Raw genomic sequence first — 23309 nt, forward strand, 5'->3', positions numbered from 1 at the left:
GCCTCATTACGACCCCGGCGCTAAACCATGGTGATATTAGCACCATGGTCCATGCCGGGGTCCGCCATGGTGAATGGCGGAATTACCGCCCCATTCCAAGGTTGGCGGGGCGGTAATTCCCCATTCACTATGGGCCCTTCCCCATTCCCATTTTTGCCCCATAGGGCTCAATGGGAATGGGGAAGGCGCTAAGTACGGTACCGCAAATTGCGGCACCGTACTTAGCACAAAAGTCCCTTTGCGGCACCCTACTTTAACGGCTGGTAAAACCAGCCGTTAAGGTTGGGTCCCGCAAAGGGACCTCGTAATTAGGCGCTAATAGGTTAACAGCGCCGCAGCCTTTTACAGTTAACCCATTAGCACCTGGGTCGTAATGAGGCCCTTTCTCTTTTTATGCTTTCAATATGAGGCTAGAAATTTAACTGATTTTTTTGAGCCTCCTTACTATTTGACCTTAGTTGGAAGAATGATGTTGCATGCTTTTTCTGTGCACAATTTGTTATTTTCAATAGTGTTTTTTTAGTTAATTCCCTTAGCTTACTGTCGTGCATATTATTACAATAAAATATTTCAACATTTTTGATTGAGTGTAACAAATCTGTAGAAAATGTCTTCAAAAATATTTTTGTTAACCTCTACATCATTCGTAATGTGTCCCCACAATTCAGCGTTGTACGCATCCCAAGTGTTATGTTCTGATGTCTTAGAGCAAGGGTGCCCAACATGCGCCTACTGGCCAGATGCAGCAGTTCACATCATTATGTATGGCCCTCCCTGCCAGAGGAGTTCAAGAAGGAGGTGCAGCCATTTTGGGATCATTTCCTCTCTAAACATTAGACGGCAAACACAGCAACATAGGAATAAGAGGCCAACACCACAGCAACGCAGAAATAAGAGGCCTACACATGTGTTTGTGTTTATTTGCATACATCTAAAAGAACAACATTATCAAAGCAAGTGAAACAAAAACATTGCATGCAATGCTTAATTTGTACCATAAAAAACAATTAGGCCTTGAATTTTAGGCAAAAGGTGAATGGCAAGTGGGTGCCAACTTGGCATATTTAAATTACAGTGGCATCTTCTGATGATTATATTATATTTTTGGTATTGTAGGTATGATACAACATGACACATAGTTCACATGGAACATGGTATTGGATAAGTGAAAATACAATGCCAATTATTTTAAAGCCTCCCAAAATAAAACACAATCACAGTTTGGCAAAGAGTACATTTATTTTGTCAGCATCCTTTTGGTAACCACGGCCTTAAGTACTTTCCTCTAACAAAAAGTAGTTTATGTTTTCATTGTGTTCTTATGAAATATTACAGGATTTTCTGAGAAATAAAGCAACATAGTCAATACGTACTTTTCAGAATGCGCCTTTTCTTTCGCTTCATTTTGAGATTTTTCTTGCAGAAAAAGCCTGCAGTTACTTAGTCCGGCCCACCACTGAGGTCTTGCAGATTAACACCGACCTTCCAGCAAAGCAAGTTGTACAACCCTGTGTTAGAGGATATATTTGTCACACGCAATTATTATGTAAACTTACAGTTACTTTGTATCACGTTTTTATCTTTTAAGAGGAAGGTATTGAATCTTCATCCATGACTAGTGCTGTCACGATCTGAGATAGTCAAACCACCGAAATGGGATGATTGTAACTCTGATATTAATGCAGGGTTGGCCACAATAAATTCTTATCTAGAAAAGGATGAGAATGGATGTAACATAAATAATAATCTTTGAGCTTTGCATTACTGAAGCACCACATATCTTTCAGATTAATATCCTGTAGCAAATTCAAGACGCTTTGATGGGTTTTGGAGTTAATAAAATTTGCAGTATATTTTTAGTCTAAAGTGACATCCCTAACCTGAGTGCAATCTTGAAAAAAGATGGTCCTTTCATAATCATATGAAGTTAATTTAAATTTGAGGGAATCTCAAAATGTAGGGTTTGGGACTACGGGTTCATGAATATTCATAAAACGAAACTGGCATCTCATTGATAATAGCATCAATAAAAATACATCGGTCATCAGAGTTTTATTTTTCTGCTAATTTTTGGTATTGAGGCTTTATTGCAATACCCTTTCTGTATAACACTAGTGAAATAAACATGGACAATCCACTGTTTTAAAAATAAAAAAATATTTGAGATTCTCCTCAACAGACTCGGAAGGAGTTTCCTGAATGCATGCAATGTCTAATTTCAATTTCGCAAGCCTGAAAGGATCTTTTGGGCCTCATTACGACCCAGGCGGTAAGTTACCGCCTGGGTCGTACCCTTACCACCATGGTGTAAACTACGTTTACACCATGGTGGATGGCGGATTTACTGCCCCATTCCAAGGTGAGTGGGGCGGTAAATCCCCATTTCCCATTTTACCCTTCCCCATTCCCATTTTTGCCCCATAGGGCATAATGGAAGTGGGGAAGGCGCTAATTACGCCACCGTAAATTACGGTGGCGTAATTAGCACCATGGTCCCTTAGCGCCATGGATCTTAACGCCTGCAAAAAGCAGGCGTTAATATCACCATGGCGCTAAGGGACCTTGTAATCAGGCGTTAAGGGTCGACGCCATTTACGGCGCCGTTAACCCCTTAACGCCTGATTCGTAATGAGGCCCTTTGTCATTTAATGGGATGATTAACGCCTTTAAAAATCCATGTCACTATTTTAATATGCCTAGTAGCAAATGAGTAATATATTTAATGAACATTAATTTTAAGACAATGCAATATGAACAATCCTTTTCACAAACATCTCTCACAATAAAAAACAGAGCAATAACAAGTTATATTATCAGAGCTAAAATGAGAACATTCAACATATAGAGGGAGCACATATGGAGAGGGAACAACATGCGATTTAACTGCATATATCATAATAAAGGTTAATGAGCAAATAACTGATACAAATTAGGGATAGCAGACAAAACCAAATTACTGCTATGCCAGAGAACAGGTGATACCTTGCCTCATTGGGATCTAGATCAACCTTTAATGATTCTAGTGAAAGACATGTTTAAGAAAGTTGACCACTTTCAAAATAGAAGCAAAAATCATTGGGTAAATAAACAATACCTGGAACATTTACAACGAAGTATAACTTAAATAGAAATACTGACAATGTTTAGCAATGAATTTTGATAGGAAATGGAGGATCATTCAACAACTGATTCTGAACAACTTCAGAAGATTTCATGGTGGACTTGAACCTATCTCTGGATTTATCTTGTTGTTCAGGTCTGCTCGACAATGCTTGGAATTTAATTTGTTAATGTTAATGTTAAAGGTATTTATATCACACACCGCCACCAACGGAGTTGGTCCCCAGGTGCTCTGGCAGATCTGTAACAAGAGGGCGGGGTGGTTAGGTTAGTTCGGGTGAAGAGGGAGTAGGAGAGTGAGAGAAGTAGTACGCTATTGGTGGCTTCAGTTCGGTTTCCACCGCTCGCTGAGCATTGGTGTAGGTGTCGGATCGGAGCAAGACCTTCTGTGCTGTTCATGTGGTTTATGTGTCATTTGATGTTATTGCGGTGTGGTGAAGTGTGTGCGGTTTGCTGGGCAAGAAATGGTTGTGTGGGTTTTCTGGTGAATTAGGCATACAGAGATTTGAAGTTGGGTTAGTCGGTAGTATGTCCTGGTTCTAGCCAATCTTATTCTAATTAAATAGCATTCCTGCGGGTATGCTCAGTAGCTGGTTACATGTCTTGGCCATTCAATCTGTTAGGTTAGATGACACAGTGTGTTCCTGGTTGTGTTGTGTGGATCTAAGGTTGGGGGCCGGTTAAGTCTAGTCTGACCCCTCTGGTGTGGTGCTGTGGATTTGCTGCCCCCTATTCCCTCGCTGTTTGTATTGACGGTGGTCTGCTGGGCTTGGCCGTGATTTGTGCCAAGGTACTGTTGATGGATCATCCTTGACCTTCCTTGACCTTCCTTGACCTTCCGTCTTGGTCTAACTATGTATTCGGTCATTAATGTCGTCCCGTTATGGCTAACTCTCATTTTGTATTTTTCATACATAAAAAAGAGGTAGGGATCGTCCCTTAAAGCATAATGTATATTGGGACATGTAAAAATTGTTATACTAGTAGTTTCCACTATGCTATTGAAGAGAAAAATCTAATATAATTTGAATCAGATTAAGTTATGGTGTATCCTAATAGTATCACATTTACTTAACACCATTATAAACACTGAAAACATTCCTTCCTAATTTGAAAAAAAGATTTTTTAATGGGATATTTTTGCTTTTTACTTTTTAATTTTTGAACAAACCATTAATGGCACAGAAATTGGCGAAACAAATTCCAAAATATTTTTCTTTCTAAGAATTGCTTGAACTCAAAATCATATGAAAGGCAATAGTCTAGGACTTGCTTAAACTCAAAATCACATGAAAGACAATATAACAAATTTAAACACAAGTGCCACAAAGAGCTTAAAAACCAAAGATTAAGCAAAAAATAATGAAATCAAAAAGTTTATCAAGGCATATACATTCAAACTGGATTTGCAAACAGAGAAAACAGAAAAAAACAGAGAAAACTCAGAAAACTCAGGAGAGCCTTATTGAATAAGACACAGAGGGGTTGATTCATGGAACAAACGTGCGGCGAAAATCCCAGCGCATGCAGGCGCAAGGAGGTGCAAGCGTGAGAAATCAAGCGCACGCGCACGTGTGCGATACAAGAAATGCGCTGCGCTAGTTTCCCGCTGGTCGTGCGCCAAATCCATGCATGTCGCACACAGGCACACACATCATCAAACGGCGTGCGCTACGAGCACAGCAAAAGTGCACATAGCGCGGCGCACACAACAAAAGTGGGCGGAACAGTGGGTGTAACACGCGGAATGGGGAACAATGTGTGAAAAAGAAGGCGTAACTGGGGAAGTACTGCAGGGAACTAAACCGAACGCCCACACGCACGCGAACAACCCGTATTCATGGATTCGAATACGGGAAACCCGAGCACGGCAAAAGACGCGCACATGCGTCAACGCGTCCGCCACACGAAGGCAGGCAGAAGCGTCCCCGTGCACAGTATAAAAGTGCGCGCAAACAACAAACACATATATACAGCTACGATGAATGCCCCATTTGTCGCAGCACTGATCGTGGGACACCGCAGGAGGAGGAGAATAGCCAGGGCATGCATTTTCTCACCACAGACAAGCCTTTTTGGGATGCCTGACGACCAGGTCTACGGCAGGTATAGGTTTCCACCCCACATCATCCTAGACCTGGTCAGGGAGTGGGAAGATGACCTTACATCCCCCACCCTTTGCTCCTAAGCATTGAGCCCCTTGGAGAAGGTGCTCAATGTCCTGCATTTTCTGGCCATGGGTCATTTCAGTGGACCACTGCCATAGTGGGGGGGTTCTCACAGGCCACGCAGTCACGCTGCCTACACCAGGTCTTGGGAATCATGACAGCGCGCCCCTCAGTCCGCAGGCACATATACCTCGACGGCAGCAAGTTTGCCGGACGGGTGTTAGGCGGAAACCTGTGCAGTTCCCTCTGGGACCACTGCAAAAGATTAAGGACTACAGGTGTTTGGCAGTAAACCCACTTGGTAGCAGTCTGTACCACACAGATTCACTTAGTAGCTGTGGCTGAGAAGTCAGACTTCCCTCAAGAAGAGTTAGGCAGTATGTGGAGTACACAAAATAGGGCAATTTACACAGTAGGACAAGCAAACACGCAACAAGGCTTCGGTGTAAAGATATATAGTGATTTATTTATAACAACACATCTACGGAAAACACTCTGGCACTTAATACGGCACACAACTTCAATCACAATTACTATCAGAAAAAGATCAATCCCCCTAACAATAGTTCGACAAGTCTAGGTTCAACGGCATCACTTATTTGCAGACAGAGGTGTATGCTTTAACCTAGATGGCACTCTAGTATTCGTTAGGACGGGAGAGAAAAGGCAGGTTAAGAAATCAACTCGGTACCAACACTTTTAAGAACAAATGCAAGGCAAGTAAGGCAGGGTCTACTGTAGATCACAAAGCTCAGAGGCCAGGCCCACTCAGAGAGAGGCAAGGCGATATGTCCCAAAAAGTATCTCAGTGGAAATGCGCTTCGAGTCTTTGTCGCAAATTGTTATGGACAGATTGGACCAGTTCAGAACAGAAAGTTAAGAAGCTTGGAGGTGACCCAATGGAGAGGCGAGGATTAAGACACCTCACTCTATCCGGCAAAAAGGGAAGCCAGGCGGACACAGTACCTTGTTTGTGGAGAGACAGCTCTGGCGGGGGCAGTTGTTCCTGGTGGTGGATGCACGTCGGGTCTTTGCCAAGAGAAGAGATGATCTCGTCGTCGAAGGAAAGTTGAAGATCATTGCACCACCAGGGGAGAGACCAGCCGCGGAGTGCTCCGTCACAAGGCACCACCTTTTGGTCGCGGTACAGGGGTAGTGGCTATCCGGTTGCCGGTGTTCTCTGCACGGGCAATTCGACCACTGCGTCCTGGAACGAAGAAAAAGCAAAGGGGACTGGTTGTTCCCACCAGTCAGGGGAAGAGACTCTCCGGCGGGGAGATCTCCTCTGTCGTCGGGAAGTGGTGAATCGGTTCCGCAGGGCTCCACCAGAGGTGTCGTCGTTGCAGGTCAGCTCAGCTTTACCCTCGTCGGATTCTTAGGTCCTGTGGCGACTTCTGAAGATCCAGTCCCAAAAGCCCTGCTTTTATGCAGAAAACCCCCATTCATTCAGCCTAGCTGTCAATCAAAACACGCTAAGTGGTGAGCGGGGTGGCTCACCACTTGGGCCAATCACACCAGAGTGCGACTTGAGTTGGCAAGGCAACTCAGTCCAGGGTGCCTAAACCCCCTCCCACACCCCCCGTGGCAACCCAGACAGAATGGCACCACTTTGGAGGGCCTCTGCCTAGAGGCCCTCCAAAAGTGGAACAAAGGGCTCAAACATTGGTTTAGGAGTCACAGAGACGAACACAGACGCCATTTTAAAAACCGAGTTCTGGCAGAAAATACCAACCGATAGATTTATTTAAGATAAATAAACCGGTGGTATGTTAGAGATTAACGAGAAAAAGTATTAACCTCCAACAATGGGAAGAATCCCATAGGTTTATATTCAGGGTCGAATATAACAAGTAGTTTCCACTGCCACCAGCCAAAACTCGACGAGGGGGGACGGGACAGTGCCCCCTCGAATAACAGACCTAGGAGTAATCGAATTACTCCTACTAGTACGTCCACAATAGGATGGTTTGTACTAGTTCCGTTAGTAAATTTAGGTCTAGTAAAGCCAATGGTGACTTTACATTCCCGTGGGAGACAGTAGTCAGTCCCCAGGTATGGAGTCTATGGTGGAGGTCCGCTAGGACGCCCCAGTGTTACGGTACGGAGGGTGCGTTGTAACACACATAGCAAAACATATGAGACCCTATGGAAGTAAAAGACTCCATAGCCCATAGAACACATTGACATTCAAAAGGAATTACACACATTCATGTCCAAGAGTGGGAGAAAAAGAGACTCACTCTTGGCAGGATGGAAAAAAAAACTCCAGCAATCTAGCAAAGCTGCTGGGGGACTCACTAGGTTAGGAAATTCAGCCTAAACAGAGAATTCTCCCTAACAACGGGTGAGCCTGGTTCTGTGTGGCGATGTGACGTAGGTCTGCATGCAGAACCTCACGTAATACACGTGCTTCCTCTTGAAAGGTAGCACGTGTAACACAGAGTTCCTCCTGCAAGGCCTGGCTGGACAACTGCTGCACCTCCCGGCAAGCCTATAGCTCAGCCGAGATGGTACGCTCAAGCTGTGCAAACCTCTCCTCTGCCCGCTACCTCTGGGACATCAGAAGGACACCCAGAGTAGATTTGAGGGAAGCATACTCCTCCCTCAGGGCATCCATGTGCGCCTCTGCGTGAGCAGCAATTGTTTGATGCAGAGACATTTCAGCCTGGCGTGCCCTGTCTGAGGCCGCCATGCCCAGCCAGAGCGAGCGGGCCGTGGACCGTGCCGCCTGCTGCTGGAGAAGCACCTGCCTAGCAGGGGGGAGCCCAGATTGGGCCACACGGTCCATGCTCTCAGCGATGTTCTCCATTGCTGCCCCCTGCCGTTCTGAATTGGCAGTCATGTCTTGCTCCCACTCAGTATACTGCGGTTGCGCGCGGTGACCGCGTTGCTGGGCTTGACCCCTGCGGGACCCAAGGACCGGGTGTCCTCGCTGTGTTGGCACTGCCCACGGCTGCACGACTACATGCCCCCATCGACGTGATGTCCCAGGCACATCAGTGACTGGTGTGGAGGGTGTCCCTGCGTCCAGATCCACCACAGGCAGAGGAACCAAGAATGTCTGACCCCTCAGTGCAGGTGTCGCGGACAGAGGAGTGTCCACATCAGAATCACTCACCCCTGACACATGGACTTGATGCTCATCCAACTCGACATGGACATCAGAGTCGTCATCAGGGCTGGACTCATAGGCAGCCAGAGACAAGATGGACTGTAGCACTTGGGGGTTTTCATGGCCTACCACCCCACGACCCCCACTTGTGTCCCGTTGATGTAGTGGTAACAACCCTGTGTCTGGCATGACAACACCATCCTCCGCCACCATTGCGTCATCACCTGAAAAATAGAGAGAAAAAAGGTCACTACACATGTCAGAAGCACACAACACACACCGACAACAAACACATCAGGCAGACATGTGACACACAAAATAGAACCTGGCATGCATGCTGGGTCAACTTTGAATTGCTTCTGTGATCAGACCTGTTGAAAGGTGGCAGTTTGCATAGAAGTAGGTCTATGCAGTGCAGCAAATGTGTATGTCACTCACTACCTACATGTACAAGGACTCCATGGTGTGTGTCAGAAAATGTGAAGGCAGCGCAAGGTCAAATTCAGGCATCATGTGCACTGTGCATTCAATGGGTAGCATATCTACAAGCAAAGCACCCCTCCACCCAAGTACAAAAGCAGGGATGCCTAGCATGGTATCAAAAGGCTGACCATAGACTTGTGTATTGACAGGCAGTGTTGACTGGCATCAACAGCTTAATGTGATTCAAGTGACAACACTGCAAATGATGATGGGACAGTAAGCAGGACACATGATGAAAACTCTGGAGGCCACCCACGTGTGAAGAAGACACTACAACAGTCGAACAGAGTCATTGGCCTGTGACCCACACAGATTGTCAGACCCTAAACATGTGTGCAACGCAGTACTGAGCCACAGTTGACATGGGAAGGCTGATGTGATGCCATGCAATGTATGTCACCCAGGACTTCAATTACAGTGATCATCCAGTCAAGGACACATAGGGGCATGCGTGCAATGCACATGGAGCATGAATGGGCATGCATGTCCCTGCGGGGCATCTGACCTATGCACAGTACAAGTGAGATACCCTGCATCAAGTACTAAGGCTGTACCACACAGCATATGTCTGGCAGATTGTACGCTGGAAGTTAGCATGTACACAGGACGCATGAACAGGAAAGTACCCAATGGCAAGATTGAAGCAGACCAGTGCAAAGGTGGAACTGCGGTGCAGAGTGGCGGAGGAGGAGCAAGGGAGCAGGCCTACATGGAGTACCCGCATGCAGGCAGAGGACACATGCATGTCAATCATGCTATGACATTGTGCCTGGGCTGAGAGGAAGGTCACCCCACGCCACATGCAGAAGGGCCAGTGAGCTGGAACATGGACCGGAGGGGTATACTGGTAACCAGCATCTGAGTAGGGTGCAATAGTGGTGATGCGGACAGTCCCCGTCTGCTCCACATGTTCACCATCCAGCAAAGCAGACATGCATCATGGAAGCATTGCATTACTTGCACATCAGAACCATGTACACGTCACATGTAGTGGCAATCATGCACAACACATCCCACAAGTAAAACGCACACGTCCTCAACAAACACGCATCAACACTCATTGGAGTGGGCATCAAAGTCCAGCATCTCTCCCACTCCTTCGACCGATTCAGATGGTATGAACTCCGCAACGAGTGACTCATGCGGAGTGAGCTCTTCCTCCTCTGGTGCAGGCACACCGCCAGTCACCAGAGTCAAGTAGTAATTTGAGGCACGCTTAGCCTTAGCGCTGCGTTTGAGGTCATTCCAACGCTTTTTGCACTCTTGCGCCGTGCGCACCTCATGGCCGAATTAACTGACATGTTCCGCAACTTGCTTCCAGTGGGTGTCACGGTAGGCAGCCGTAGTCTGACTATTGGCACCCACTACCATGTCACGGCTGTGGCCCCGCACATAGTCCCAGAGGAAGTCCAGTTCCTGCTTGCAGAAAGGCTTCTTCCTCGATGTGCAGGAGGTCGTGGCTGTGTGTGGGGTCCCAGCCTGTGCTTCAGGTGCAACCTTCTTCCTCTTGGACTGTGGCGCAGACCCTGGCTGCCTAATGCCGCCCTAACCAGTATGGCCAGTGGGTTCGTGGATTGAGCCAAGGGAGTGGCAGGTGGAGGGACGACCAAAGGCCTGACTTGTGTCAGTGGCAGCTGGGTGCCCTCTAATGGACCCTGCGCAGCAACATCCACTGTGGCAGGGTCATTGACCGCAACGGTCCTGGTTGGCAGACTCACAAACGGGGTGTTGTTGGGTGCATCTGCCCCTGCACTTGCCAACACCTGGCTGTTCGGGGTAGCAGATGACATAACTGCCCCAGGGACACATGTCTTGGTCAGAGCAGCCCTACATGCCCCTACGGTTTCCTTCCTGGCCTGTTGTAAATCTTCCAAGGGCGCCTCAAGTGCCAACGCAGTGTGCGCTGGAAGACCTTGAGCTTGGGTGGCGGTGTCCACAGCTGCACCTGCAGCTACCACTACCCTTGGGCCCGTGGCAGTCGATGGAACGGACTGCCGGGTCACACGGGCGCCAGTGCCAGATGCAGAAGCTGCATCTCCCGGAACCACAGGGGGTGGTGGCATGACTGCACCGACACATGGCACAACATTGTACTCAAGTGGTGCACCCCTGCCTCTTCCCCCTCTGTGGCTGCCCTGGACACCCTGGAGTCCCCCTACTCCCTGGTCACCACCGCCACGTCCCCGACCACGCCCGCCACGAGGAGTACGCCCAGCTGAGGCGCCCCTCACCTTTGCTGGCCTCCCAACCATGGCACAGATGGAGTAGTGCCGGCACAGATGGAGTAGTGCCAATGGGAGGTATACAGCCCAATTGACCTGGGCAATTGGGGTGAAGGGGGTGGGAAGCAAGATGTTAACAGCCCCCCTGCACCACTAAGGCTGTATGTGACCCCTGTGATGTAGTGATAGGTCACACAACGCTCAGGCACCCCAAAACTGCAGTAAAACCGTGCACGCAACCCTGCAGCCTACGTGCGTGGAATCAACCTCACCGTCTGACTAGCGCGATGCAGAAAAACACACGTAGCCAATACCCCTGCCAAAAGAAGAGATACTTCCTTGATAGCTGTGAAGTTGTAATGGCGCGCGAAACAACAGGAAGCAGCAACACACGTCGGTTTTTTCACACGCGCTGAACCACTATGCTAACGTCACGAGGGAAACACCCGCGCACGTCACAGAGGCACTTACGCTTGAAGGGCCTTTGGTCCAAGGAAAGCGCGTACGAGTGCTGACGCGCTTACGCGCTAGGGGCCTTTCCTCGAATCACACGCTGACATGCACATTTTTCACGTGCCAAATCACTCCGTATCAAGCTGGCCACGCGTTCACACACAGCAGACCACGCTCCTGCCCAAAAGGCCGAATCATTGCCCCCAGGGCCCCGAGCACGCTCCAACCTGCCATCTGCTGCTGCCTGACTGCCTGCTGCCCACGTGCCCTGCTATTTGCTGCCTGCACATCAGCCAGGGGTGCAGTTGCTGTGACCACCCCTGCTGGAACAGAAGACTCCCGACTGGGATACCATCGCTCCACAGCCCAGCCACAGGACCCAGTTGCCCACCTACTCCTGCCTCTGGGGTTGCCATGTCGGGCACTACACCATCTGGCACCACTGGCAACCCCCAGCCAGAGAGGCAGAGGGCCACCAGCTTCACTGGCACCGAAATTGGTGTCCTGGTGGAGCAAGTCCTGGGGCAGTATGATGCCCTCTTCAGAAGTTCGCGCGCCGACAAGGAAGGACGGACTCGGATCTGGACGGACATCGTGACTGCCATCAACGCGGAGGGGGTGGCAGTCCGCGACTTCTAACATGTCAAGAAGCGCTGGGAGGACTTCAGGTCCAAGACCCTCAACAAGGCCCGGTGCCTCTTGAAGGCAGCGGATGCTAAGGGGCCACCTGTCGGAACATCAGATGAGGGTCCTGGAACGCATATGCCCAGCGCTCCACGTTCAGGTCCTTGAGAGGCAGACCCGTCTGGAGTCGAGCGGTAAGTGTACATGCATACTGATTGGAAGCTGTGCGTGTGGTGGTGTGCCGGTAGTGTGCAGGTTGTACATGTGTTTTTCTAGGGCCATGTAAGGATGTGTATGTAAAGGGCTGTGAGGCAGACACATGCAAGTCCTTTCATGTGTGAGACACATGGATGGTGTATATGTGGGTAAGCATGCAAGCCAAATGCAGATGTGTGAGCACACATGTTTGGATTACTGTGTATGTCAGTTGGCATGGTTGTGGTGTCACACATGGATGTTGGTTCCAGCTGCATGTATCTGCACCATGTGCATGTGTGTCTATTTGACAAGAGTGCAACAGTGATGCAACATGGATGCATGTGACACTGATATGTGGAAGACTGATTGGCAGATGTCACATGGATGCCGATCTCAACACTGCGACAGTTGGCAGAGGTGTACACATGCATGTAAGTGTGGTGGCGTGTGTGCATGTGTAGTGCACTCCCTGTGTTTCATGTGATGTCTGGCTCACCTTTGGCTGCTCATGCTGTTGTATGTGTATGGATGGTGCTGGCTGTTGCAATATGGCTGTGGAATAGCTCATGTGTGTGAGTCAAAATGACATATGCGTTCGGGATTGTGATGCCATGTCTGAAGTTTGACAATGCCACTCAAGTACAACTGTCATGTGTGTATGAGTCCATTGTACAGTGCCCTGATGCCTGTGTTTTATTTCTCCCTGTCTGCAGCGTCAACTGATGAAGAGGGCAGAGAAGGTGCTGTGGAGCACAGCGGCAGGGATCGCACCACCAGCCGGAGACGCAAGGCCCGGCTTCCCTCTTTGGTTGTCATATCGTCGGGGAGTGAGGAGTCCGGTGCCACGGCCCAGGCCGCAGCTGCCGAGGGGAGGCCCAAGAGGCGGAGGTCGGAGTTGGACTCCTCGGCAGCAGAAGGGGCAGCTGAGACCCCACAGGGCCCAACGGAGGAAGATGGCATGGAGTCATCCAGGTTGGTGGGGGGTTTGGTGGAGGAGGAGGCCGTGCAAGGGAGCAGAGATGGGGTCTGGAGGTGGGGATTCCACTGGTGCTAGTGGTGCAGTGCAGGACCAGGGACAGGAGGCAGCACAGGCCGCCGCGGAGGTGCCTGTGTGCAATCCTGTCCCTGATCCTGTCACTGCATCATCTTGCACCAGCAGGGATGCCTACGTCCAGACCCGTTCTCAGGCAGGGGATTGGCTTACACCAACTGGCCTTCCTCTCCCTGCGGATGTGGCTATCCGGCACCAGGTTGAGCCTGTCCTGGGTGGGGTGGCGTTGTGTCAACGTGCCATGCGAGGTGACCTGCAGTCTTTTCATGAGGAGACTGCACGTCTTCTCGCATGGCTCGTTGACCGCGGTGACCCACTGGGACAGCTCACCAGGGCCGGATTCCTCCGTTTCCTGTACCTTGTTCCAACCCCCTCCTCAACTGAACCCCTATGTCCCAGTCATCCTCCATGCCATCTTCCCACCCATGTATCACCTTGGTGCCCTGTGGAGCTGCCTCTGACCCTGCGGCCAGGCTGGTGGACAACAGATCCCTGCCACAGTCGGGAGTTGGACGTCCAGCACGGGTGGCCACCTCCACAACTGCACCCCAGCTGGAGGAGGATGTGCAGGCAGCAGGAGCCAGGGCACAGGCAGCGGCACAGCAGCAGCAGCAACAAGGTGGGAGCCATGATGGCTCGGGGCCTTCATCATCGGAGGGGCAGGCATCGGCCGGAGGGCAGGAGGACCCTGGACGGGAAGTGTCTTCCATGTGGCAGCAGTTGGGTCATGCAATAGATGCTGAGCGGCAGCGGGCGGAAGAGGCATGGCTCACTATGGTCAGGGCAGAGAACTCCATGCGTAGGGCCCTGAGGCGGGCCGAGTGCCTCGAGGCCATTCGCAGGGACCTGGATTTCCAGATGTCATCGTCCCTGCGAACCCTCGGGCCATGAAAGAGTATCGCCTCCGGGACATAGAGCAGGAGTTCGATGATGCCCTGGCCTGGGACATCAACATGTGAGCCGTTGGATTTGCCCGCTGCCCTTGTAAATAGTTATTTGGTTAGTATTAGGTTTCCTTTGTTTTTTTCTTCATTTTGGACCTTTATGACAATGGACCACATTTTTGTATATAGTTTTTTTATTAGGTAGGAGTTTTTGATAGGTTTAATTTCTTCAGTTGGGATCATGGACCCTGGATTGTTCATCTGTATATAGTTCACTGTTAGATTCTACTTTTTTGTTTGGATTTCCCCATGGAGCAATGGTTTTCATTATTTTACATACATGCAGCTTTTCTTTTTTAATTTCCATTGTCGTTTGTTTGATTTTAATTCCATTCATGTTGCTTTTAATACATTTTTTTCTTCCAACTTCGATGTGTGGTATTATCTCATTGGTTTAATGCATTTCATGATATGGGTTTTGACATTCACTCGCACCCATTGTGTGTGTGTGAGGGACATGTCTTAATTTACATACTTGCCATTGGGGTTGTGTCATACAATTGGCATTTCTATGTGGGTGGATGAAATACTTGGGTAGGTGTTTGGCATGTTTAGGCTGCCAATAAGGGCCAGGGATTGAGATTGTGATGACGTGTTGGCTGGGGGACATGTGTCGGGGCCTGTTGGCAGGTGCCCCGCACTGCTGGGGGTAGGGGTGCAAGGGGACATTAGTGGGACATGAGTGGGTGCCTGCTGGGAGGTGCCCCACACTGCTGGGGGGTGGGTGTGCAAGGAGACATGAGTGGGGGCCTGCTGGCAGGTGCCCCTCAGTGCTGGGGGGTGGGGGTGCAAGAAGACATGAGTGGGGGCATGCTGGCAGGTGCCCCTCAGTGCTGGGGGTGCAAAGGGACATGAGTGGGGGCCTGCTGACAGGTGCCCAGCCCTGCTGGGCGGTGGGGGTGCAGGGGGACATGAGTGGGACATGAGTGGGGGCCTGCTGGCAGGTGCCCCACACTGCTGGGGGGTGGGGGTGCAAGGGGACATGAGTGGGGGCCTGCAAGCAGGTGCCCCCGACTGCTGGGGGTTGGGGGTGCTGGGGGACATGAGTGGGGGCCAGCAGGCAGGTGCCCCGCACTGCTGGGGGGTGGGGGTGCAAGGGGGTAATGCGTTGGTGATCACTAGTGCAAGGTGACATGTGGCTTGGCTGGGGGGGCATGCCCATGGTTGTTGGGCTGCCTGCTGGACATGCCCAGGGGTGCGGGGTTGTCCCCTGTGGTGTGGTCTGCCTGCAGGGGCCATGGAGGGTGTAGAGGGAACACCTGGGAGGACCCACACTGCCAATTCATGTGTAGGAATCCCCTGCACCCCCGAAATACACGTACCCCACTCGCACAGGGCCTATCGTGTATGGAACTTCCCTGCACCCCAGTAATACACGTACCCTGCTGAAATTGCGTGTTAAACTTGCCCCCACCCCAGAAATACACATACCCTGCTGCAATCACGTGTGGAACTCCCGCGCACCCCAGAAATACACGTACCCTGCTGAAATCGCGTGCTCAACTTCCCCGCACCCCAGAAATACACGTACCCTGCTGAAATTGCATGCTGAACTTGCCCGCACACCAGGAATACACGTACCCTGCTGCACTTGCGTGTGGAACTTCCCGCGCGCCCCAGGAATACACGTACCCTGCTGAAATCGCGTGTTAAACTTGCCCCCACCCCAGAAATACACGTACCCACTGCAATCACGTGTGGAACTTCCCGTGCACCCCAGAAATACACGTACCCTGCTGAAATCGTGTGTTAAACTTGCCCCCACCCCAGAAATACACGTACCCACTGCAATCACGTGTGGAACTTCCCGTGCACCCCAGAAATACACGTACCCTGCTGAAATCGCGTGTTCAACTTCCCCGCACCCCAGAAATACACGTACCCTGCTGAAATCGCGTGTTGAACTTGCCCGCACACCAGGAATACACGTACCATGCTGCAATCACGTGTGGAACTTCCCGCGCACCCCAGAAATACACGTACCCTGCTGAAATCGCATGTTAGACTTCCCCGCACACCAGGAATACACGTACCCTGCTGCAATCACGTGTGGAACTTCCCCGCACCCCAGAAATACACGTACCCTGCTGAAATCGCGTGTTGAACTTGCCCGCACACCAGGAATACACATAACCTGCTTTAATCGCGTGTGGAACTTCCCGCGCACCCCAGAAATACACGTACCCTGCTGAAATCGCGTGTTAGACTTCCCTGCACACCAGGAATACACGTACCCTGCTGCAATCGCGTGTGGAACTTCCCACGCACCCCAGAAATACACGTACCCTGCTGAAATCACGTGTTAGACTTCCCCGCACCCCAGAAATACACGTACCCTGCTGAAATCGCTGGTGAAACTTCCCGCGAACCCCAGGAATACACGTTCCCCACTTGCCGTGTGCAGTGCGGCCTGTATGCTGGTCCAGGGTTAGCGCAGCCCTTTGTGCTGGATTGGGGATTTTGATGGCTTTTCCTTGCGTGAGGGGCATTCTTGGGGGCGTTACTGGCGCTGCTGCAGGGTCGCTGCGCCACTCTGCGCCGCGACTGCTTTTGGTGGCTAAAATTCATGAATACGCTGTGCGCCAAAATGGATTTTGGCGCATGCGGCTGGGGCAGACTATCGCACGCACACACTGTGCGCCAGCCGCGTGCGCCACTTGTGCGCTTAATTCTATGAATTACCCCCCAAATCTTTTGGAGTAGATAAATACAGGAAAAGGTGAGTAAGAAATTAAGAAAATAGAGGGACCCTGCGGCCTAAATTAGTATTCCAGATTCTGCAGTTCCATAATTGCAGGTCTGCCGACGTGTGCGTGTTTGGAAGATAGCCCGAAACCTCAGTATATAGAGCTAGCTCAAAAAAAGTTTAAAAGGTAGGCTCTTCCTGTTTATTATGAAAACAAACATCCAGTTTATGTTTCGGATTTGCCCCTGCCGGGCAAATTGATATGTAGCAGCCTTCCTCAAGGCGGGAACAGGGAGAGAGATTAAACTTGACCCTGTGTGAAGGCAGACAAATAAATAAATGTAAAAGACATTTTTAAGGAGTGTTTTCAGTAATTGTTGGCGTTTGCATGAGTCACATATTTTTTGTATTGCAGAAAAACTAGAGAACACCTAATGGGAACATAATCCTTACCAAGCCGTAGGTAGGGACTAAAACAAGCCCATGTAGGTTGGGGTTTTAGCCCTCTGCTGATAGGGATAGTTCAGCACGTACCACCGGGCAATCAGGAAACCAGCCTCTCAGTATTCGGACCGGTACTGGAAAAGTAAAGTAAAGCCGTCAGGCTTTATCAGTAAGGTGTGCATGTTTTACGCCTATCACGTATAATCCCCAATGTGAAAAGGCTCATACCTTGATGGAAGGGATTCAGAGAGCCCTCAGGTTGATGAAAGTCGGGTTCTCGTATGTCCGCCGGCTGAGCTAGTGAGGCAGTAAAGCCAGTACGACTCGTGCTCGTGTAAGCACTCAAGGGGACGTATGTCTCTCTGGGAAGAATTGCCGTAAGTGATTCAGCTTATGTGCCTAGACAAGGGATGAGAAGGAGAAAAGTGGGGGGCAGAAGGGTAACGTTAGAGGGGTGGGGTTGTGTCTTTGAACGCACAGATCTGATTGAATGGACAGATGGGTCCGTGTGCTCGCACACGGATTTGCCCGCAGCACTGTTAGTTACCGTAACTGAGAGATGTATCTCATCGTTTTCAAAAATGATAGGGCAGCCATAGTCAGAGTCATTTTAAAGTTATGTAGTGTGCATGCAGGATTCTGAAAGCAAGAGAATAAGTCTGCATTCGTCAACCCGATGCAGAGGGAAAGAGAGGGGTGGTGGGGGGGGGGTTTGTAGTTTGATACGTTGTAGATTGCCTCCCTTAGATTCTGTTTGTAGTTGGTAGATTGTTGGAGTCCGGGATCAGTGTCTTCACTCGTTGTTGTTGCCCGTTATGTGTGTGCCCCTTTGGGCGTTCTTCTAGTTATGCAGTGAAGAGGCATGATTTTAAGAATTTCCTGAATAGTAGGTGGTTTCTTATGTTGCTTATATTCTTCCGTAAGTCGTTGCACATTTTTGGCATGAGTTGAGAGAAATAGGATCCTCCGAGTTTCCTCTTGTTGTAGGGTTTTGGTTAAATGCGAATGTCGGTGCTTGATATGAGCGTTCTTGTTGGGTGATGTAGGTGTAATTTGTCTCTCCGGAATTCTGTGCCTTGATTATGGATTGCTCTGTGTGGGATGCACATTGATTTGAATTTGATTTGTTGTTTTATTGGTAGCAATGTAGTGATTTTAACGCAAGAGTGATGTGTTCTCTTTGGGGAAGTTTGAGGAGCAGTCTGGCTGCCTCATTTTGTATGCGTTGAAGTTTTTTTTAGAAGCCGTTCAGACATACCCAGGAACAGGCTATTTGCATAATCTACTCTGGACATGATGAGAGCGATGATGGTTAGTGTTTTGTTGGCAAATGATAGGAACAGTAGGATCCTTTTTGCTGCCAGCAGTAGAAAGAAGCATTTCTTGTGTATAGTGTTTACTTGTGGCTCTAGTGTAAGTTAATAGTCCATCAGGACTCCCAGATTTTTGGGCTGGAGTTGTACCGAGTTCCCTTGGCCAGGGGATGTAGTGGTTGTCTCCTTCATTTTTTGTGATGATCAATATTTCTGTTTTGCCTGGGTTAAGTCTGGGGTAGTTAGAGTTCATCCAGTTGAATGCACAATCACAAAGGCAGTTCTCAAGTGTTGTGTTTTCTTCTTGAGGGTCTTTTTTTTTTAAATATTATTTGTGAATCGTCGGCATAGTTGTAGCAGGTGAGGCCGTGTCTTTTGAGGAATTTGATCAGCAGAGAAAGGTAGATGTAGAATAATAGTGGAGAGAAGGATGATCCTGGTGGTACGCTACATATGAATTCTCTTGTGTTGGATTTGTCTGTGATAGTCTCTGTTCGGTTTGTTAAGGAAGGATTTGATCCACAGTAGGGCGGTGTCGGTTATTCCCAACTCTTTAAGTCTCATGATGAGGATGTCATAGTTAACTGTGTCGAATGCTGCAGAGAGGTCTATAAGTATCAAGGCCGTACTGTGTCTGAGTCTGCCTTTGCAGACTCATTTTTGTCAAACTCATTTTTACTTCATCTAAGGCTTGAATCAGAGTTTTGTGTATCCAAAGAAAAGGCATGAATAGAAGTGGATGCTAGATCTATTGAAGTAATATCCATTTCATTAGTATCAAAAGATTGAACACATTTGAGAAGATCTTGTAGCTTGTGAAACTCCTTAGTGAGCCCATTAGGGACTGTAATGATCATTTTGGCTGGATCAAGACCACATTTCATGCACCATATTTTTAGTAGTGGTCTAATAACTAGAAATCCTTTCCTTTTATTCTGGGTAACTTTATGAAAAGTCTGAGAAAAGTATATCCTTTGTCCTGCATGAATCATTGTTTGGCTTGAGATAGAACCATTTGAGATTGTTCATGATGAACAAGACATGCAATAATTGGTCTCTGCAATGGATTGATTAATATATACTGTGCCCATATGTTATGAGCTCTTTGCAATTCCAGCATTGGATACATTAGGGACCAAAAGCTTTAGAAATCCAGTTTTCTCAAACATGTATTGGATTATCTCCCTTCTTCTTTTCAGCAAACCATAAACACACATGTTATGTCTTCTACTCTGGTCCTCCTACTCAATATAGTTAATTTCTATCTGTTCAGTCTCATTTGAATATAGTCAAGGCCTTCAAATCTGTCATCATTCGATGAGACACGCTCTTCCACTTGGACTAATCTATATGAGATGAGTTTGATATTGTTTTTAAAAGACTGAAACTCCTCCTCGAATGCTATTGTGCACTGATCTATTAGATTGAGGAGCGAATTGTGGCATGTTCAGAAAGAAATTTGCTCTATCGGTGACGATTCAACAGTCACAAGTTTCTTTGGTGAATCCTCAGAGGATTTGGAGATAGGCTGAGTAGATCTTAAGAAAGGAAAGTTGTTATGAAGTAATGTTTGTACTTTAATTAAGCTTTAGGAGTATATGCCAGAGACCAGAAATAACAGATATATATATATATATATATATATATATATATATATATATATATATATATATATATATATATATATATATATATAGGGGATTATTATACACATCAACAACCCCATATGTTATTGGGGAAGTAAGAATGGTCCTCTGTTCTTGTATATCAAGAGTTAAGTGCTGTTATGAGCAGCTGAAAGTAGGGAAATGTGGGTTGTCGTAAAAACGCCTAGAGCAATGTGGGCCACCGTGGCTTCGTCATCGGCTCACTCGCATGCAAACATCCAGCGACACTCTTCTGAGCACAGAAGTAGGCAAAATGACACCCACATCCAGAGCAGCAATGCAAGGAAATACCCTTCGCCAACCAGTGATATAACAATAATTCAGCTACGATACTGCAAGTAAGTTGGACCACCTCAGGAGGTGGCATCCGCCATTATGCTGAGCCACAAGTTGCTGAAAGGAGCTCCAGTGTTTACAGTGATTCTTTTTTATAAACAGATCCAGAGATGCCTGATACATCCAGTAATAAGTTTCACACATTTCTAGTGCTTCCAATTGTAGTCTTATCATAACAAATTAGAAATTATGCTGTTGATGAGGGGAGAGTTAAGTGGCCATTTTGTGGAATGATGGCCTCACCAACCATATAGATTTATTTTAAGCCAACATGAATTATATTCCACGTAAACATCACTAATGAAAACAGAGACAGCAGGGCAAACACTGTGGCAGTCAATCTGGTTTCTAAATTCCATTAGGACCGTGATCCTCAGCTACTATCCTCTATCCCTAAGTTCAGGTCTGGTCCTTGGAGGGTTCAAACAGTCACTCATAGTATTTGGGATTTACATCTTCCCACTTCTTTCTTGGTTCTATTTAGTTCTTGACTTAGTGTCTTTCATGAGTGGTGTAGAAGTAATTTATTCTCACACTGGCCCTAGTGCCACTCTGATAGCAAGCATCATCACCTGGCACCCTTGGTTTATCTAGTAGGGGTCAGGTGGCAGAAAAAAACAGGTATATCCCAGGGAACTAAATCTGTTGCCTCCTTTTCATCTTTAAATATGCCACACTCATCCCAGGGTTATTTTTGGTATCACTTCCCAAAGTCCTCTTTAGGTAGCTCACCTATGACCCTCAAAATGGGCCCTCTCTAACAGCTTCTGAGCACCCATTTGTCCTAAATCTTAAAGGCTTTAATCCCACAGGCTTCCTTCTATGATTGACTCCTTTCTACTTTCTTCTTTGGGTCCTGTCCTCCCTCTGTTTTGAGACACTTGATGTACAAGACTGGGGGTAGGATTTAGACCTTAATGATCCCTCCTGTACTGCCTCTGTTTGCAGCCCCATGAAGTAGATGACGGACTGTGGTCCCAGGGTTTCTCAGTTCCTATCCCAGACCTTTCCCTTCTGACTCCATCACAAGCCCCAAAGAATCATTGACCTGCTTCTGCAGTATGTTTTCAGGAGAGTCAGTGGAGAGGCTCAGCGGCTCATAGCATTCTTTGGAAACTATTTAGAAGCCCCAGATCATTAAACCCAATGGATCCTGGAACTGGTTGTCTTCTTGATGTAGCATATGGTAATGTGATCCAATGGATCTAGTTCTCATTGGGCCTCATTACGAGTCTGGCGGTAACCGCGGTGGTAAAACCGCCCGGTTACCGCCGGACTCGTATTACCATTCCGCCCCCATGACTCCCGGAAATACCAGGGCTTTACGACCCTGGTGTCTTGGGAATCTCGGAGGCGGAATGGTGTAAATCCCCATTCCCATTGAGTCCCATAGGACTCAATGGGAATGGGGAAGTGGAAACATCGGCACCATCTCGTGATGGTGCTGGTGTTTCCACGTCCGCCTGCAGGTTTACCGCCACTGTTAATCCCGGAGCGCCCGACCTGTAATGAGGCCCATTGACTTCCTGATATAGGATAAAACCATGAAGCCCAATGAATCTTGTGACTATTTAGACATGTGGGATATCATCATGAGACCAATGGTTTTTGTGGCTCATTGGACTCTTTTACTTGTACATGATTATCATGACATTGAACAGATCATGGGATTGCTGGTAATCTTTAATCTGAATTTTGTCATGAGATACAATGGATATGCAGTCAAGACAAAATACCATAGATATCCTGAACTCTTTAATCAGGACATGGTCATGAGACCGAGTTCATGTTATGACTCCATGGCAGTGGCATTCAAAGTTTTTTATGCTGATCCACCCTTGAGTAAATATGTTTTTGGCAAGCCCCCCCTTTGAGTAAAATATTGTTGCCGAGCTCCCCAGATGCAATATATGATTATATTTTCTATTAAAAGCAGTCACTGTAATCCTTTTTGGAAATACCTCACGTCCCCCCTGGACATCCTTCAGGCTCCCCATCGGGCAGTCAGCCCAACAGTTTGAAGATCACTGCTCCATGGCTTCTTGATGAAAGTATAGTCAGTAATGCAATGAATCAAAGCACATTTTGGGTGCCTATAGCAGGCTTTGGTCATGATTCCCGATACACGATGTGACTCCATCAGGATACTTTCCAGAGACCCATAAGATCAGGAGGTCCACTGGATCAGGGGACTACCTGCACTCTTTCAGCAGGATGTTTTGTCATGAAACATATTGTATCAAAGGAGACATCTGATTCTTGTAGAAGGATATGGTCATGATAGCAAAAGGGTCATGGGACTCCTTGCATTCTTTTTGCAAGCAATAGACATAGTCCCAATTGATCAAACACATATTTGGGATATTTACGAGGCTAGAGTCAGGATAACAAATACTTGCGCTATTTTAGGAGGATATTGTCATGAACCCCAAGGGATTATAGCACGCTTCCAACTATTTTAAAAAAGGTATGGTTATGAGATGCAATG

The 23309-nt window shown here is 48.0% G+C and overlaps 1 long non-coding RNA gene across 2 annotated transcripts in view; it reads right to left on the minus strand.

The window, feature by feature from the left end:
* Positions 1-902: 902 nt before the first annotated feature.
* LOC138520089 (uncharacterized) overlaps positions 903-23309 on the minus strand; it is a 195150-nt gene continuing 172743 nt past the window's right edge. The window contains exon 3 of one of the 2 annotated variants that reach the window (XR_011282784.1): positions 903-1508. This is a non-coding gene — a long non-coding RNA (uncharacterized lncRNA). Of the gene's footprint in view, positions 1709-23309 lie in introns of both variants that reach the window. The other variant, XR_011282783.1, reaches the window with a different exon arrangement.

This window comes from Ambystoma mexicanum, chromosome 13, assembly GCF_040938575.1.
Source record: "Ambystoma mexicanum isolate Mex_15411 chromosome 13, UKY_AmexF1_1, whole genome shotgun sequence".
NCBI lineage: Eukaryota > Metazoa > Chordata > Amphibia > Caudata > Ambystomatidae > Ambystoma > Ambystoma mexicanum.